This window comes from Dendrobates tinctorius, unplaced genomic scaffold (assembly GCF_039654945.1).
Source record: "Dendrobates tinctorius isolate UK_male_01 unplaced genomic scaffold, ASM3965494v1 ptg000019l, whole genome shotgun sequence".
Classification (NCBI taxonomy): Eukaryota; Metazoa; Chordata; class Amphibia; order Anura; family Dendrobatidae; genus Dendrobates; species Dendrobates tinctorius.
The window spans coordinates 79,818,383-79,836,948 of record NW_027361687.1 but is presented as its reverse complement, the minus strand read 5'-3'; the positions used below and the strand labels follow the sequence as shown (position 1 = coordinate 79,836,948).

The 18,566-nt window shown below is 46.5% G+C and overlaps 1 long non-coding RNA gene across 1 annotated transcript; it reads right to left on the bottom strand.

Moving 5' to 3' along the window:
- Positions 1-1,430: 1,430 nt before the first annotated feature.
- On the bottom strand, positions 1,431-8,293 carry LOC141082733 (uncharacterized). The gene is made up of 4 exons (XR_012230565.1): positions 8,200-8,293; positions 8,049-8,123; positions 7,694-7,889; positions 1,431-1,567 (listed from the first exon to the last, which is right to left on the bottom strand). It is a non-coding gene; the product is annotated as an uncharacterized lncRNA (long non-coding RNA).
- Positions 8,294-18,566: the final 10,273 nt, after the last annotated feature.

The following is an 18,566-nucleotide window of genomic DNA, read 5'->3' as shown; positions in this document are numbered from 1 at the left end:
GAATTGCACATTTATTTGTAAACAAAAAAAAAATTCAATTTTTTTTATTGTGAATGACGTTTGGGATACTTTGGGGGTGTGGCGAGACGAGGAACGGCTGGAAGTTGAGGAAGGGGTTCTAGGGGAAGGGGCGACGAAAGTACTGGGAGAAGGGAGCTCAGGGATGGAACTGGAGGCACGTTGAGACACATTAGGAGGAGAGGGGGGAGGGACAAGCAAAGTATTTTGTTTTTTCTGCTTCTTTGTAGCTGGAGACTCCTGCCTGTGACCGCCTTACATTGCTCGACCGCCTTGAGCTGCTGGACCGTGGCCTTGATGGGTAAAAGAAGGAATGTGGTCACCCCTCTGATGCTCGGTGGTGGTGGTGGCGGTGCTCCTAGAAGGAGATGAAGTCGTGTCAGTGCTCCTAGAAGGAGAAGTTGTGGCGGTGCTCCGAGGAGGAGACGTGGTGGCGGTGCTCCTAGGAGGAGAAGTGGTGGTGGTGCTCCTATGATGAGAAGTGGTGGCGGTGCTCCTATGATGAGGATTGGTGGCAGTGGTCCGAACAGGAGAATAGGTGGCGGTGGCCCAAGCAGATTCTACGGTGGCGGTGCTCCAAGATGGTGCTCCGGTGTCACTGGTGGTGCTCCAGACAGGAGCAGCGCTTGCCATGGTGGTGGCGGGGGTGGAGTGTCCAGAAGCACTCGTCATTGGTGTGGTGTAGTGGTGTCCGGCTTGGCTAGGAATGCAGGTAGTGATATGCAGCAGAAGTCGGTAGTGAGGTGTAGCGAGTCAGTGGTGGCACTGTTGGAAATGACAGCACTCACCGCTGCACGTACCGATTCTGCTGCATAGCCTTGCAAGTAAGCAGTGTTGCAGACCTCCAACACACTCAGCAGTTGCTCAGGACTAAGGTGTTCCACCATGTCCCGTTCAATTTTACTGAAAAAATGGTGCGCTGGTCTGTTGAGGTCGGCCTCCAGACGGTCAAGGAGCTGGTCGACAGAGTGGAAGCGGTGTTTCATGTGGGTAAAACTGCGTTCCATGAGTGAAAAACCACTTTCCACACTGTCTGACAGCAACTTGAGGCTGGCATGAAAGGCCTCGCTCAAGTGCATGAACTCGGGCAAGACAGGCCTGTCCGAGGCCCACAAGTGCCCACATAACCAGTGGCAGAGACCTGGGATAGGGGAACATCTGACGAGCTTCCTGGTCACCAGCTGTCCGTGTTGCTGACCTGCAAGATGCTTCCTGGCTGTTGGATGGCTGGGACGGGTCCGAGGTCGATCGATGAAGGACCGCTCCAGGGACAGGTTGCAGGGTGCTGCTACTATCATGCATTTACAAGAAGCATCAGCTGTGGAATAGAAAAGCACAGATTAAAAAAAAAAAAAAAAAAAAAAAAAAAAAAAATTATATATATAATACACTCTGGTGGCAAGGATCGGTCTTAGGAATGCCAACTCGCGATGGTTGCGGTACTTTCTTCTGGTCCTTGCCGCTGAACCACTGCGAACCTGTCCCTCAGCACGAACATCAGTGTTGAAGCGGTCCTTCATCGAGCGCCAACGTGTGCCGACTTTTTTCACTGTTGAAAAAATGTTATACAATGACTGACGGCAACATCTCTATCATCATCACACACACCTGAGTGAACTTGGCAAACATTCTATGCGGCATCACAAAATAATTCAATAAACAATGCATTCACTGTTGCTCCTGAGGACACTGTTGTGTTTCCTGCAAGAATATATCTTGCAAGAAACACAACTGTTGTGAGTTAATTTTCCCCTTCATCACTGAGGCCCGAGGAACTCCCTCTTCTGGTAAGGAGAGGTAGTGAGTCTGATTATCAGACACCTGAGATTAATGATGATGACTGGCTGAGTGGAGTCACAGACTGGATATAAGGCTGCATACGCCCATTCTCCCTGCGGGTGATTTCTCTGTGGTATCCTTGGAGTCCAGTCTGAATTCCTGCTCTGCTAAAGCTAAGTTTTCTTCCTTGCTTTTTGCATTTGTGCCTTGCTTTGTTTTTTTCTGGATTTCAGCCATTCCCTGCTGGGGTGAGCTGAACTCCTTAGGTCTGTCTCCTGAAAATACCAGAGTGCTGATTTAGTTTTGAAGCTTAGTTGCTTCAGGGTCTTTTTCTATTTCAGCTTGCTGGCCTATGTTTTTGATAGGGTTTTTTGCCGATTGCAGACAGCAGCTTTTCTTTCCTTTCCTGTTTAGATTAGATTGGGCCCCAACATTTGCTCAGCCTATCTTTCTATCTGTGTCAGTGTTTTTTCATCTTGCTTCACCGTCATTATATGTTGGGGGCTGCCTTTTACTTTGGGGTCTGCTCTGGGGCAGTTTAGATTTCCCTTTCTATCTTTAGGCTATATAGTTCTCCGGCTGTGTTCGAGGGGTCTAGGGCACTGTAGGTACCCCCCACGGCTACTGCTAGTTGTGTTGATAGGTTCAGGGGTCTGCAATCGGATAGTTGCCAGCTCCTCTGGTTTTCTGGACGTAGCTTCTATTTTTGTGTCTGCCTCCTACGGTCACTCAATCATAACAGAATCACCCGCCTGACCGCAGATCCTAGGGTACTCAATAGCAGGAAAGAATTGCAAAAAAAAAAAAAAAAGTGTGTATATTTTTTCCTCTGTATCTCTGAGGCCGTAGGGGGAATTTTTTTTTTTTTCTCTCAATGGAGATAAAGCAATTGTCTGATCGTGTGGAGCAGCTCGCTGCGGAAGTGCGGGGAATTTCCGCCTACCTTGCTCATTCACATGCTGCTGAACCAAAGATTCCTACACCTGATGTATTTTGTGGTGATCGGTCTAAATTTTTGAATTTCAAAAATAATTGTAAATTATTTTTTGCCTTGAAGCCTAACTCGTCAGGGAGCTCCGCGCAGCAGGTTAAAATTGTCATCTCTTTGCTGCGTGGCGATCCCCAGGATTGGGCGTTTTCTTTGAAACCAGATGATCCTATTCTGACTAATGTGAACGCATGTTTTCAAGCCTTGGGCTTGTTGTATGACGAACCTAATGCCATTGATCAGGCTGAAAAGACCCTGCTGGCATTGAATCAGGGTCGAGATTCTGCAGAATTGTACTGTCAAAAATTCCGAAAGTGGGCGGTACTTACTACTTGGAATGATAATGCCTTGGCTGCTCTCTTTCGGAAGGGTTTGTCAGAAGCCGTAAAAGATACTATGGTGGGATTTCCTGTTCCCTCTGGTCTTGACGATTCTATGTCATTAGCCATTCAGGTTGATCGGCGTTTGCGCGAACGCAAAACTGCACGAGAGGTGTTGCCACCTGTTGAACAAATGACTGAACCTATGCAGTGTGATAGAGTTTTCTCCAGAGAGCAGCGTCAGGAGTTCAGAAGGCGTAATAAGTTGTGCTTTTTCTGTGGAGATGCCTCGCATATGATTTCTGTCTGTCCTAAACGAGAGAAACGCTTTGCACACACGTTTTCTGTTGGTGGTGTTCAACCTAAGTTTCTTCTGGCTATTACTCTGATCTGCTCCCTGTCCACATTTTCCGCCAAGGCATTTGTGGATTAAGGAGCAGCTCTAAACCTAATGGACTTGGATTTTGCTAAACGTTGTGGATTTCCTATGACACCTCTGCGGACGCCTATCCCTTTGAGGGGGATTGATGCTACTCCGTTGGCTAAAGATAAACCTCAGTTTTGGACCCAGGTGGTGATGCGGGTCTCCCCAGACCATCAGGAAAATTGAAGATTTTTGGTGTTGCATAATCTGCATGATACCATTGTTCTGGGGTTTCCCAGGTTACAAATCCATAATCCAGTTTTGGATTGGAAATCTTTGTCTGTGGTGAGTTGGGGTTGTCGGTGTGCCCTTAGTGATGCTCCTGTTTTCTCCACCTCTCCCCAGTCACATGATGTTCCTGACTATTTGGCTGACTTTTATGATGTATTTAGTGAGAGTGAGTCTGCGTCTTTGCCTCCTCATAGGAGTTATGACTGTGCTATTGAGCTGAACCCGGGGTGTAAATTCCCCAAGGGTCGGCTTTTCAATTTATCTGTACCCGAGCACGAGGCTATGCGATCCTATATTAAGGAGGCATTGGAGAAGGGTCATATTAGACCATCCTCTTCACCCTTAGGTGCTGTTTTTTTTTTTGTAGCCAAAAAGGATGGATCATTAAGACCTTGTATTGATTATCGTGCCCTCAACAAGATTACTGTTAAATATCAGTATCCGTTACCCCTGATTTCGGATCTAGTCTCTAGAGTTAAAGGTGCTTGCTGGTTTACCAAGCTTGACCTCAGGGGGGTGTATAATCTTATTCGCATTAAGCATGGGGATGAATGGAAGACAGCGTTTAATACTCCGGAGGGACATTTTGAGTACCTGGTGATGCCTTTTGGGCTCACTAATGCCCCTTCTGTCTTCCAGTGCTTCATGAACGATATTTTCCGAGATTTTGTGGATAAATTTTTGATTATCTATCTGGATGATATTTTGATCTTCTCCAAGGATTGGGATTCTCATGTGGAACATGTTCGGACTGTTCCGGATCTTGAGGGAGAATTCCCTGTATGTCAAGGGATCTAAATGCCTTTTTGGGGTACAGAGGATTTCATTTTTGGGATTTATTTTGTCTCCGTCAACTATTGAAATGGATCCAGTCAAGGTACAGGCCATTTATGATTGGGTTCAGCCCACTTCTTTGAAGGCCCTCCAGAAGTTTTTGGGTTTTGCTAATTTTTATCGGAAATTTATAGCAAAATTTTCTAGTATTGCCAAGCCATTGACTGATTTGACTAAGAAGGGTGCTGATGTGTTAAATTGGTCTCCGGAGGCTGTTTCTTCCTTTCAGGAGTTGAAGCGAAGATTCACCTCCGCCCCGGTTTTGCGGCAACCTGATGTCTCACATCCGTTCCAGGTAGAGGTGGATGCTTCTGAGATTGGTGCAGGAGCTGTTTTGTCCCAAAAGGATCCTGTAACATCTAAAATGAATCCCTGCGCTTTCTTTTCCCGAAAGTTCTCTCCATCTGAACGTAACTACGACGTGGGGAATCGGGAACTGTTGGCCATGAAATGGGCATTTGAGGAGTGGAGACATTGGTTGGAGGGAGCTAAGCATCAAGTCGTGGTCCTCACCGACCACAAGAATTTGATTTATCTAGAGTCGGCTAAGCGCTTGAACCCTAGACAGGCTAGGTGGGCCTTGTTTTTTACACGTTTTGATTTTGTGGTTTCTTTTCTTCCTGGAACTAAGAATGTCAAGGCAGACGCACTCTCTAGGATTTTCTTTGCTGATTCTCCTGTGGTGACCAAACCTGCTACCATCTTAGGCGAAGGGGTAGTTCTTTCTGCCATCTCGCCCGATTTGAGACGTGCTCTGGAAGAATTCCAGAGAGACAAGCCTGAGCGTTGTCCCAGTGGAAAGTTGTATGTTCCTGACCAGTGGAAGAAGAGAGTGATGTCTGAAGTTCATTGCTCTGCTTTGGCTGGTCATCCAGGTATTTTTGGTACTAGAGATCTTGTGAGTCGGTCTTTTTGGTGGCCCTCCTTGTCTCGTGATGTCAGGAATTTTGTGCAGTCCTGTGGGACGTGCTCCCGGTCTAAATCATGCTCCCGCTCTAGTGGGTTGTTGATGCCTTTGCCTGTCCCCAAGAGGCCATGGACCCATATTTCAATGGATTTCATCTCCGATATGCCTGTCTCTCAAAGGATGACTGTTATTTGGGTGATTTGTGATAGGTTCTCTAAGATGGTTCATCTTGTACCACTCCCTAAGTTGCCGTCTTCCTCTGAGTTGGTGCCCCTGTTTTTGCAACAGGTGGTTCGTTTGCACGGGATTCCTGAGAACATTGTGTCTGACAGAGGAGTTCAGTTTGTGTCTAGATTTTGGAGAACTTTCTGTTCCATCTGGGAATTCAGTTGTCCTTCTCCTCTGCCTTTGACCCTCAGACCAATGGGCAGACAGAGAGAACAAACCAGACTTTGGAGTCATATTTGAGATGTTTTATTTCCGCTGATCAGGATGATTGGGTTTCATTTTTACCCTTGGCCGAATTTGCTTTAAATAACAGAGCTAGTTCTGCCACTTTGATGTCACCTTTTTTTTGTAACTTTGGGTTTCATCCTCGATTTTCTTCAGGTCAGGTGGAGCCGTTTGCCTGCCCAGGGGTTGACACTGTGGTGGAGAGAATGCACCAGATCTGGGACCAAGTGGTGGATAAGTTATCTCTATCCCAGGAAAAGGCCCAGCGGTTTTCCAACCGACATAGGACCATTGGTCCCCAGTTTAAGGTTGGTGATTTGGTGTGGTTATCATCAAAAAATATTGCTATGAAGGTGGCTTCTCCTAAGTTTAAGCCTAGATTTATTGGACCTTACAAGATTTTGGAGATTATTAATCCGGTCTCTTTTCGTTTGGCTCTTCCTGTCACATTTAAAATCCATAATGTGTTTCATAAGTCCTTGTTGAAGAGATTTGTTGAACCTGTTGTTCCGGGAGTGGCACCTCCAGACCCTGTTTTGGTTGAAGGTAACATTGAATATGAGGTAGAGAAAGTACTGGATTCTCGTCTGGCTAGACGGAGACTCCAGTATTTGGTTAAGTGGAAGGGTTATGGTCAGGAGGATAATTCCTGGGTCTCTGCCTCTGATGTTCATGCTAAAAGACTGGTGCGTGCCTTTCATCAGGCACACCCTGATCGCCCTGGTGGCGTGGTTGAGGGTTCGGTGACCCCTCCTCAAGGGGGAGGTACTGTTGTGAGTTCATTTTCCCCTTCATCACTGAGGCCCGAGGAACTCCCTCTTCTGGTAAGGAGAGGTAGTGAGTCTGATTATCAGACCCCTGAGATTAATGATGATGACTGGCTGAGTGGAGTCACAGACTGGATATAAGGCTGCATACGCCCATTCTCCCTGCGGGTGATTTCTCTGTGGTATCCTTGGAGTCCAGTCTGAATTCCTGCTCTGCTAAAGCTAAGTTTTCTTCCTTGCTTTTTGCATTTGTGCCTTGCTTTGTTTTTTTCTGGATTTCAGCCATTCCCTGCTGGGGTGAGCTGAACTCCTTAGCTCTGTCTCCTGAAAATACCAGAGTGCTGATTTAGTTTTGAAGCTTAGTTGCTTCAGGGCCTTTTTCCATTTCAGCTTGCTGGCCTATGTTTTTGATAGGGTTTTTTGCCGATTGCAGACAGCAGCTTTTCTTTCCTTTCCTGTTTAGATTAGATTGGGCCCCAACGTTTGCTCAGCCTATCTTTCTATCTGTGTCAGTGTTTTTTCATCTTGCTTCACCGTCATTATATGTTGGGGGCTGCCTTTTACTTTGGGGTCTGCTCTGGGGCAGTTTAGATTTCCCTTTCTATCTTTAGGCTATATAGTTCTCCGGCTGTGTTCGAGGGGTCTAGGGCACTGTAGGTACCCCCCACGGCTACTGCTAGTTGTGTTGATAGGTTCAGGGGTCTGCAATCGGATAGTTGCCAGCTCCTCTGGTTTTCTGGACGTAGCTTCTATTTTTGTGTCTGCCTCCTACGGTCACTCAATCATAACACACACCAGTATCATCAGGAGCTAGAGTGAAAGCAAGATCAATCCAGCAGTACAATACACAATGCAGTCACTGTTGATCCTGAGGACACTGTTGTGTTTCCTGCAAGAATTTATTTTGCAAGAAACACCAGTATCATCAGGAACAAGAGTCAATGCGGCATCATAGAGCATGGAAATACTTACAAAACGCCTTTTTGGAAGTTAGAGAGGTGCTGTTCCAGCCATCCATCATCTCTGCGGCCACCTCATTCCAGAGCTGCCGGGTCACCACAGGGTCCTTGTACTGCTGGTTACGGCTGTCCCACAACGGGACGCGCTCCTCGACCAGGCGGATCAGATGCTCGTGGTCCAGAGAGACGTCTTCGTCCCGTTGTAGAACCTAGAAAAAAAATACATTATAATCTTGGAAGTTTTGGAGAATGAAAAAGATAGAAAAATAGAAATAAAAGAAGCAAGATAGAAGATGAAAAACAGGACAGAAAAAAAGGAAGAGAAAAAATAAATAAAAAAAAGGGACATTGAAAGACTATATACTTACAATCTGTCTCCTCGCCGGGACTTGGCTAGGCTGCTCCCACTGTTCCTCCTCACTTGCCGGGTCCGATGATGAGGTCTGTAAAGAAAAAACATTATTACACATTTGTAGAGGCAGCTATACTTACCCAAAGGCAGCAAGATCCTCAACTCACGCTCTGCTTGTGCCAGTTCTTGCTGGGATGGAGAATATTCCGATCAAGAAGACATGCTGGAATTTAAAAAAAACATTAGTACATAATAAATTTGAAAGGACAGGCAGACATTATGTTGAACAATAATCACATTTTGGCTGAAGCAGCTTGTATCCAAAGTTGTGGCTCCTCTTTGTTGAAGGATGTTATCTCTTCCAGGCTGTCTGTAGAGTAAGTGGTCTGACTGTGCAGACACCTTTTATCTACACTCCTCCCAAACAATGTTGCTTGTGTAGGGGGTGGTTTAAACCAGTGTCTAGACATTGTTTACTCTAAAATCGCGTGCGCGCTAAAAGCGCTGACCTGCGCACGCCAGTGACCCCATAGACTGTAATGCTATTTTTTGCGCATTCCGTGCGCACGCGATTTTTTAATGAGGTTGGGCGGAACAAAAAATGCAACATGTAGCATCTGGACGCACACCTGGAAAATGCGCAGCGCACGAAAACGCTGATGAGCGCGTGCAATCGCTAGACACTGCGCCCGCCATTTTAAAGATAGGGGACCATTGCGCGTGCGCCCGATTGCGCACGATGTGCTGCGCGATTTAAATGCTAGTGTGAAACCAGCCTAAGAAAACCATCCCAACTGTGAAATACAAGGGTGGCAGCATCATGTTGTGGGGTTAATTTACTGCAGGAAGAACTGGTGCACTTGACAAAATAGATGGCATCATTAGAAAAGATTATGTGGCAATACTGAAGAATCATCTCAAGACATCAGCCAGGAAGTTAAAGCTTGGGCAGAAACGGATCTTCCAAATGGACAATGACCCGAAGCATACTGCCAAAATGGTAACAAAGTATCTTAAGGATAGCAAAGACAATGTTTTGGACTGCTCATCTCAAAGCGCTGATCTCAATCCAATTGAAAATTTATGGGCAAATCTGAGAAGGCCTTTGTGAGCAAACTGACTTACAAACCTGGATTAGATACACCAGTATTGTCAGGAGGAATGTGCCCAAATTTCCAACGAACTATTGTGAGAAGCTTGTGTTAGGATATCCCAAACGTTTGAACCAAGTCATTCTTTAGAGACCAAGAAAATTTTGACCTTTAATGACCAAACTATAATTTTTACAATGCGAACACTGTCACTTTGAGGTTATAGCACTGGAACACTTCAGTGGATTCCACTGATTCTGAGACTGTTTTTTTCATGATGTATTGTACTTCATATCAGTGGTAAAATTTCTTCGATATGACTTGCGTTTACTAGTCAAACAAAAATTTGACAAACATTTTGAAGATGTTGCAATTTTCAAACTTTTAATTTTTGTGCCCTTAAATCAGAGAGTCGTCACAAAATAATTAATAACATTTCTGACATGTCAAGTTTACATCAGCACTATTTTGGAAACATATTTGTTTTTTTTGTTAGGATGTTATACGTGTTAAAAGTTGAGGGCAGAGCAGAGTCCTGCAGTGCGTAGGCGCCGGGAGAGGTCAGAGAGGTCTGGCGCCTGCGCACCGCAGTATTCTGCTCTGCCCTCAACAGGGTAGAGCAGTGCGCCTGAGCAGGAGCCACAACGGGAAGAAAAGAAGAGGATGTCACCGTTAGAAAACGGGAGGCATCGGACCAAGACCAGACCGCCCTTGGGTGAGTATAATATAACTCCTCTTTCTTCTCTTTCAGGTTACATTGGGAGCTTATCTACAGCATTACAGAATGCTGGAGATAAGCCCCTGATGTTGGTGCCGGCAGCTCATAGTCGAAAAATGGGGTGACAGATTCCCTTTAACTGCCACTGTTAAAAGACATGTCAGTGGTTGTTAAGGGGAGTGGAACCAAATACTAATGAAATGTATGTAAACCTTTGACTTTGCAGTAAGTAATAAAAATGCCTTAAAACATTCTGACTCTCATTCTGGCATTTGGCAAATATAATTATGGTAATCCTAATTGTGAGAAAATTGGAAAGGTTTATTCTGATTTCAACGGTATATACATACACACACACTTATCAGGTATATGGGTTTTGAAAAACAATTTCTTAAGGTTTACATGTGTAAGGGCCCCTTAGGGTGATTACTTTAGTTGGTGATTGAGGGGCTATGTGGGGGCTCATATTGTATGTAGGGGGCTATGTGTTGGGTCACACTGTATATTGGAGGATGTCAGCATATTTAATTCTGCTCAGCATTATGTCATACAATTAAGATAAAAAAATAATTACCATATATACTCGTGTATAAGCCGAGATTTTCAGCCCATTTTTTGGGGCTGAAAGTCCCCCTCTCGGCTTATACACGAGTCATATACCGGGGGGGGTCGGCGGTGGAGGGGGAGCAGGGATGTCAGAGATCATACTCACCCTCTGCAGCCCCCCTGCTTGCTCCATGTTCACGGCGCTGCTGTGCTCTTCCTCATTAAACTCATGAATATGCGCATGACCGCTGAAGCAGGAAGAGCACAGTAGCGCCGAGAACATGGAACAAGCTGGGGCTGCGCTGCAGAGTCAATTGCCAGGACGGGGTGAGTATGAACGTGGGGGGGGGGTGGAGGGCATATTCACCTGTACCCGTTCCAGAGCCGGCAACACTGATGAGCAGCAGGAGGTGAGTATACAGGTTTTTTTTTGTAACGGAGCCAGCGGTAGCAGCAGCAACATGATGGGGCCAATCACTGTCCTCATTATCTGGGGCCACACGCTGTGCAGCAAAACTGGGGCCACTCACTGTGCGGCATTATCTGGGGCCACACACTGCGGCATTATCTGGGGCCACTCACTGTGCAGCATTATCTGGGCCTCTCACTGTGCAGCATTATCTGGGGCCACACACTGTGCAGCATTATCTGGGGCCACACACTGTGCAGCATTATCTGGGGCCACACACTGCAACATTATCTGGGGCCACACACTGCAACATTATCTGGGGCCGCACACTGCAACATTATCTGGGGCCACACACTGTGCAGCATTATCTGGGGCCACACACTGTGCAGCATTATCTGGGGCCACACACTGTGCAGCATTATCTGGGGCCACTCATTGTGCAGCATTATCTGGGGCCACACACTGTGCAGCATTATCTCGGGCCACTCACTGTGCAGCATTATCTGGGGCCACTCACTGTGCAACATCTGGAGCCACTCAGTGTGCAGCATTATCTGGGGCCACTCACTGTGCAGCATTATTTGGGGCCACTCACTGTGCAGCATTATCTGGGGCCACAAACTGTGCAGCATTATCTGGGGCCACTCACTGTGCAGCATTATCTGGGGCCACTCACTGTGCAGCAAAACTGGGGCCACTCGCTGTGCAGCATTACCTGGGGCCACTCACTGTGCAGCATTATCTGGGGCCTCACACTGTGCAGCATTATCTGGGGCCACACACTGTGCAGCAAAACTGGGGCCACTCACTGTGCACATAACTGGGGCCACACTCTGTGCAGCATTATCTGGGGCCACTCACTGTGCATCATTATCTGGGGCCACTCACTGTGCAGCATTATCTAGGGCCACTCACTGTGCAGCTTTACCTGGGGCCACTCACTGTGCAGCATTACCTGGGGCCACTCACTGTGCAGCATTACCTGGGGCCACTCACTGTGAAGCATTACCTGGGTCCACTCACTGTGCAGCATTATCTGGGTCCACTCACTGTGCAGCTTTACCTGGGGCCACTCACTGTGCAGCATTACCTGGGGCCACTCACTGTGAAGCATTACCTGGGTCCACTCACTGTGAAGCATTACCTGGGGCCACTCACTGTGCAGCATTACCTGGGGCCACTCACTGTGCAGCATTACCTGGGGCCACTCACTGTGCAGCATTATCTGGGGCCACACACTGTGCAGCATTACCTGGGGCCACTCACTGTGCAGTATTACCTGGGGCCACACACTGTGCAGCATTATCTGGGGCCACTCACTATGCAGCATTATCTGGGGCCACACACTGCAGTAAAACTGGGGCCACTCACTGTGCACATAACTGGGGACACACACTGTGCAGCATTATCTGGGGCCACACACTGTGCAGCATTATCTGGGGCCACTCACTGTGCAGCAAAACTGGGGCCACTCGCTGTGCAGCATTACCTGGGGCCACTCGCTGTGCAGCATTATCTGGGGCCTCACACTGTGCAGCATTATCTGGGGCCACACATTGTGCAGCAAAACTGGGGCCACTCACTGTGCACATAACTGGGGCCACACACTGTGCAGCATTATCTGGGGCCACTCACTGTGCAACATTATCTGGGGCCACTCACTGTGCAGCATTATCTGGGGCCACTCACTGTGCAGCTTTACCTGGGGCCACACACTGTGCAGCATTACCTGGGGCCACTCACTGTGAAGCATTACCTGGGTCCACTCACTGTGCAGCATTATCTGGGGCCACTCACTGTGCAGCTTTACCTGGGGCCACTCACTGTGCAGCATTACCTGGGGCCACTCACTGTGAAGCATTACCTGGGTCCACTCACTGTGCAGCATTACCTGGGGCCACTCACTGTGCAGCATTAGGCCTGTTTCACACTTCCGTTTTTGTGTCCGCCAAACGGATCCGTTTCCGTTTTTTTGACGGAAACTGATGCAAACGGATCCGTTTTTAAAAAAACGGATCTGTTTTTTTGACGGATCCGCGGTAACCACTAATGGAAGTCTATGGGACAAAAAAACCGGATCCTGCAAAAAAAATGGCGGATCCGTTTTTTTACGGAAACCAACGGATTTTGACGGATTTGAAAAAACGGAAGTGTGAAACAGGCCTTACCTGGGGCCACTCACTGTGCAGCATTATCTGGGGCCACACACTGTGCAGCATTACCTGGGGCCACTCACTGTGCAGTATTACCTGGGGCCACACACTGTGCAGCATTATCTGGGGCCACACACTGTGCAGCATTATCTGGGGCCACTCACTGTGCAGCATTATCTGGGGCCACTCACTGTGCAGCATTATCTGGGGCCACTCACTGTCATTATCTGGGGCCACTCACTGTGCAACATTATCTGTGCAATCACTGTGCACCCTAGGCTTATATGCGAGTCAATAAGTTTTCCCAGTTTTTTGTGACAAAATTAGGGGGGTCAGCTTGTACACAAGTATTTACTGTATAATATATTAACCCCTTTCTGACATTTGACATAATAATCTGTCCATGTACCCTGGGCCTATTTAACCAGGGACAGATTATGTCATTGTGAGCGCCCAAGCATACGGGTGATGCGCGTGCATTCGCCATCGTGTGCCAGCTGATTCTGATAGCTGACACCCGCCACTGAAAAAACAGTGCTTTATCATCATACTGCCAAGCAAAAGGTGGAATAAAACGCGATAGAAAAAATGGATATAAATAAACATAGTACCGCTGAAACCGTCATCTTGTCCCGCAAGAAAACAAAGCCGCCACACAGCTCCATCATCGGAAAAATGAAAAGTTATAGGTCTCAGAATAAAGCAATGCAAAAACAGTTATATTTTCTATAAAATAAAAAGTTTTTGTGTAAAAGCGCCAGAATATAAAAAAATGTATAAATGAGGTGTCGCTGTAATCGTACTGACCCGAAGAATAAAACTGCCTTATCAATTTTAACACACTTCTCCCAAAAGAAATTCCTGAATTGCTGTTTTTTTCGCCCCAAAAAACGGATTAGAAAGCGAATATCATCTGCCTGAAAATGGTACCAATAAAAACATCAACTCATAAGGCAAAAAACAAGCCCTAACATGACTGTGGGCTAAAATATGCACAAATTACAACTCTTAAAATATGGTGATGCAAAAACTAATGTTTGCAATAAAAATTGTCTTTTAGTGTGTGACTGCAGCCAAACATAAAAACCCAATATAAATCTGGTATCGCTGTAAACGCACCGACCCGAATAATAGTCACTTAATCACTTATACGGCACAAGAAACAACGTAAAAAGTATATTAAGCCAATTCTTTCCCTGCCGTTGATTTTTTTTCATCCTGCCTCCCAAAGATCGCATTAAGGCTCAATGCACATTTATCCTGCTCTCTGCGCTGAGCGCTTGTATTGGGGTTTCCATGTAAATGTTTGAAATGCGTAATTCAGACAGCCTCTGGCACAAGATTCCATATAATGAGGCAGCTGGAGGTACTGTGGGCGCCTAACTTTAACCCCAACCCTAACCCTAACTTTAGCCCTTAGCCTAGCCCTAAATTTAGCCCTAACCCTAGCCCTAACTTTAGCCCCAACTCTAACCTTAACCCTAATTGGAAAATGAAAATACATTTTTTTTATTTTATTATTTTTCCCTACCTAAGGGGGTGATAAGGGGGTATGATTTACTATTTATGGCGGGGTTTTGTGTTTGGCAGCTGTCACCCACTAAAAGACACTATTGCAAAAAAATAGTTTTTGCATCACCACATTTTGAGAGCTATAATTTTTCCATATTTTGGCCCACAGAGTCATGTGAGGTCTTGTTTTTTGCAGGATGAGTTGACGTTATTGGTACCATTTTTGGGCACATGACATTTTTTGATCGCTTTTTATTCCGTTTTGGGAGGCAGAATGAGAAAACCCCAGCAATTCATGAATTTCTTTTGGGGGGGTGTTTATACCGTTCCGCGTGTGGTAAAATTGATAAAGCCGTTTTATTCAGGTCAGTACCATTATAGCGATGCCTCATTTATATAATTTTTTTAATGTTTTGGCGCTTTTATACAATAAAAACTATTTTATATAAAAAATAATTATTTTTGCATCGCTTTATTGTGAGAGCTATAACTTTTTTATTTTTCTGCGGATGACGCTGTTTGGCGTCTTTTTTTTTGCGGGACAAGATGACGTATTCAGCGGTATGTTTATCTATATCTGTCTTTTTGATCGTGTGTTATTCCACTTTTTGTTCGGCGGTATGATGATGAAGAATTGTTTTTTGCCTTGTTTTTTTTTTTGGGGTTTCACTAAAGGGGTTAACTAGTGTGACAGTTTTATAGGGCGGGTCGTTATGGATGCGGCCATACTAAATGTGTTCTTGTTTAGATTCAAATATTTATTGATATAACTTTTTTTATTACTTTTAAATTTTTTTTACAATTTTAATTTTTTATTTTTTAATTCTTGCTTTTACACTGGGTCCCACATTTCGTGCAGGCTGATTCCCAATATGGCATGCAGAGCTGCATGCTATAGAAGCTGTCAGCGCTGCAGTTTCTTTGCACTTACCTGTGAGACTTCCTGATATGCACTGCGCATGACAGGAAGTCTCTGAGCTCTGGTAACCTGGATGACGACATGACGACATCAGGTCTCCATGGCAGCGATCCGGGACCAATACGCGGGGTCTCTGATCCAAAGGCATAGGGGCTGTCAGAGCGCTCAGCCCCTCTGCCTGCTCCGGAATGATGTGATCATGTTTGATCGCAGTGTTCCAGGGGCTAAAGTGCCAGGAGCTGTCTGTGACCGCTTCGGACACTTAGTGCCGTGTGTCAGCTGTGAGAATCAGCTGACATCCGGCCACAGTCAGCCACGCTGCGTCAATTGAATTCTGGAGCACAATTTTGGCTGGAACAGATTACGAATAGCATGTCACATTTGACCAGCCCCTGACGTGCCAGAATAGCCAAAACCCCCACAAGGGAACCCATTTTGGAAGCTACTCCCCTTGATGAATTCATGTAGCAGTGTAGTGAACATATTTAACTCTCAAGCGATTCACAGAATTGTATAACATTGAGCTGAGTCAATGGAAAATTACCATTTTATTCCACTAAAATGCTATTTTGATCTACTTTTCAATTTCCACAAGGGATAATAGGAGAAAATGGACCACAAAACTTAGGTGTGCCGTATTATAGTGCACATTTTGCTAGAATGTCTTGAGAGTACAATGTCACATTGGCAGAGCCTCTGAGGTGCCAGAACAGTAGAACTCCCCATAAGTGACCTCATTTTACAAGCTACACCTCTCAATGAATTGATCTAGGGGTGTAGTTATATTGGCACCAGGGGTATGTCACAGAACCTTGTACCATTGGACGGTGAAGAAAAAATAATTACATTGCTACCACAAAAATTTACATTGTCACACAAGGAAATGGGTAAAAATGGCACCTAATTTGCCACACAACTTCTGCTGAGCAATACCCAATATGGTGCTGTACAGTACCGCTTAGCCACATGGTGAGACTCAGGAGGGATGGAGCAGTATTTGACTCTTGGAGAAAAAGTTATCGTAGAATAGTTTGCAGACTCCATAGACAGTGTGACATCGGCGGCCGTGCCCGCCGATGCCCCTTCAGCGGCGGTGCCCGCCACAGCGTCCCCTCACCTGCGCACTCCTGTCCACGCGCACTTCCGCCCTGGTCTCCGCTCTGCTGCGGGTAACCGCGCCGGTCTTAGGCCGCGCACGCGCGTTCCCCCGCTCTCTTCTGCTAGTAGGGGGCGTCGCTGAGGGGCGGGTCTGTAGGACGTACTTCCGGGTTCTGCATATATCAGGCGTCCGCTCTATTCTGAGGGCGCCTGGTGATTGTGTGACTTCCCTGCACTCACCGGCCCCATACCTGCTCTAGTGAATCCTGCCTTCCCTTCTGCTGTTTTCCCCTGTGTGCTCTGTGCCCTGCTTCGCTTCCGTCTGTCTGTCTCTGCCCTGTTACTCCCTCTCCGTTCCTCCCCCTGTGGACTCCTGCCCAGTATTTTCTGCTATCCCGTCCTGCTATTCTTGTTCTGCCTGCCTGTCCTCCGAGCCGTCCCTCCTGGTACCGGCTGTCGCGGCTCTGCCCCCTGCGGTCCTGCCCCTAACGATCCCTGTACAGGGGTCGGTCTTCACCAGGTGTGCTCGGCCCAGGGGCTCCTGATCCACGACCCAGAGGGTCCACTCTTGGACGTATTAGGCCAGAATTGTCACAGACAGTAGATGCCAAAAAGAGTAGGATCCCTCCTCACCCCATTTCGGAAATTACACCACTCTGGAATTTTTTCTACTCAGTTAGTGATGACATTGACTCCATGGGTGTTTGCCAGGAACAGTCAGCAAAGAATGTTGCTGATTGAAAAATTCCAAGTCTGCCAGTGTAAAGTCTGAACGTTGTAATGCCCGTACATTGTGCCCAGCTCATGCTTCTGGAGACAAGCACCTGTGAATTAAGCGAGTTCTCATTGCTACAGAAATGCCAGTGTGGTTGCTGAATGCGGTTTAGACACACTGTGGGGCTCAGAGGGGCATTTGGATTTGGGGCATAGAATTCACTATTCACTTTCTTTTAAGAGGCGAGGAGGCCATAGTGCTTTTCCAGAGCCTTGGTGTTATCAGTAACGTGGAAGCCTTCTATATTTCCATTGGCAGATTACAGACCTGAGTGAGGAATTTCTTGTGGATGGTCTGAAGCTTTTAGGCCGGGGTCACAGTAACCCCGGCTTTTAGGCCGGGGTCACAGTAACCTGCGCAAAATACGGTCCGTAGTTTACAGGCGTAATACGGATGAATGACCTCTAAATAGTGGTCCGTAGGTCATCCGTAAGCAAGGTGCGGTCGCGTATTTTGCGCATGTGAGCATCCGTATGTAATCCGTATGGCGAGATTTTCTCGCAGCCTTGCAAAATGGACATTTAACGGTTTTGAGGCCTGCTAACAATTTAAATCATTAGCCTCCACCCTATTTATTGGCTCAGGAACAGGTGGCTGCCTCCATTCTGTCCATTTGTGACCTTGCCTTCACTAGGTGTGTTGGTGTTGTATGTGCATCATGGCACAGGGTCTGAGTTTCAATACATCTGAGCAGGTTCTCTTGAACTGGCTTTTGTCACGGTGCTTTGGGCAACCATACCCAGTGATAGTGGATCCGCGGAGGAGGAGACGCATGTGGGTACATCCACTTTTGTGGCAACGACTCACAAGAGGTCATTTTCACCGCCTCTATTCTTCTCTGTGGGGGCATCCACTGAAATTTTACCAGTACTGTCGCATGAGCATTTCCACATTTGATCGACTCTTGGAGACAGTGCGCCCTGGGATAACCTTCCAGGACACAAGGATGCGCAAAGCTATATCTGCAGAGGAGCGACTTCTACTCACAATACGGTATGTACTACACATCCACATTCTCTATGTTCATAATGTGTGGGCTAAAGTATGTTTATTTGCCTTCTTGGACTAAGTTTAATGCCCTCATCTTACTCCAAATATGGTTCAACTTACACAACAGAATGTTAGGTCTAATATGTACTGCATATCACTTAGTCATTGTGCAACCAAATATGTGTGTTATTTTATCTCAATTCCTACCAAGTTTGGTCGGCATGTAACTGATGTTTTTGGACTTTATGCATTCTAAAATTATCAATTTCTGTTGTTCTACAGCTTCCTGTCCACTGGCCTGTCTTATGCCGCCCTCCACCATG